The sequence below is a fragment of the Propithecus coquereli genome, unplaced genomic scaffold, assembly GCF_000956105.1.
Source record: "Propithecus coquereli isolate 6110/MARCELLA unplaced genomic scaffold, Pcoq_1.0 Scaffold42, whole genome shotgun sequence".
Taxonomy (NCBI): Eukaryota; Metazoa; Chordata; class Mammalia; order Primates; family Indriidae; genus Propithecus; species Propithecus coquereli.
This window is the reverse complement of record NW_012149952.1, coordinates 2,330,368-2,330,732: the sequence shown is the minus strand read 5'-3', so window position 1 is coordinate 2,330,732 and position 365 is coordinate 2,330,368. Positions and strand designations below refer to the sequence as shown.

Below are 365 nucleotides of genomic sequence, written 5' to 3'. Positions count from 1 at the left end.
GGGAAGCCTGTTTCCTAAACTAGATCCAGAAGGAGGAGTGTGGAATCAGTCCGCCTTCCTCCTCTTAAAGGCTGTCCACTGGTGAATGAATTAAAACAAACATGTCTTAAAGTTGTTAATTTTTGAATGTGGGTCGCCCGTTTTCATTTTGCACTGGGCCCCGAGAATTACATAGAATTACATAAACAGCCTCGCCAGCCACACTGACCTTTTCTCTGGTCCTCTGTGCATGCTGATTTTTGTGGGGGGAGACAGAGTCTCACTCTGTTGCCTGGCTAGAGTGCTGTGGCGTCAGCCTAGCTCACAGCAACCTCAAACTCCTGGGCTCAAGCGATCCTCCTGCCTCAGCCTCCCGAGTAGCTGGG

At 50.1% G+C, this 365-nt stretch overlaps 1 protein-coding gene across 1 annotated transcript in view; it reads left to right on the top strand.

Annotated features, from left to right (window-relative positions):
• The window catches only part of EXOC3L2 (exocyst complex component 3-like 2), a 26,370-nt gene that overhangs the window by 20,988 nt on the left and 5,017 nt on the right, over nt 1-365 (top strand). The gene's annotated exons all lie outside the window — the stretch shown is intronic.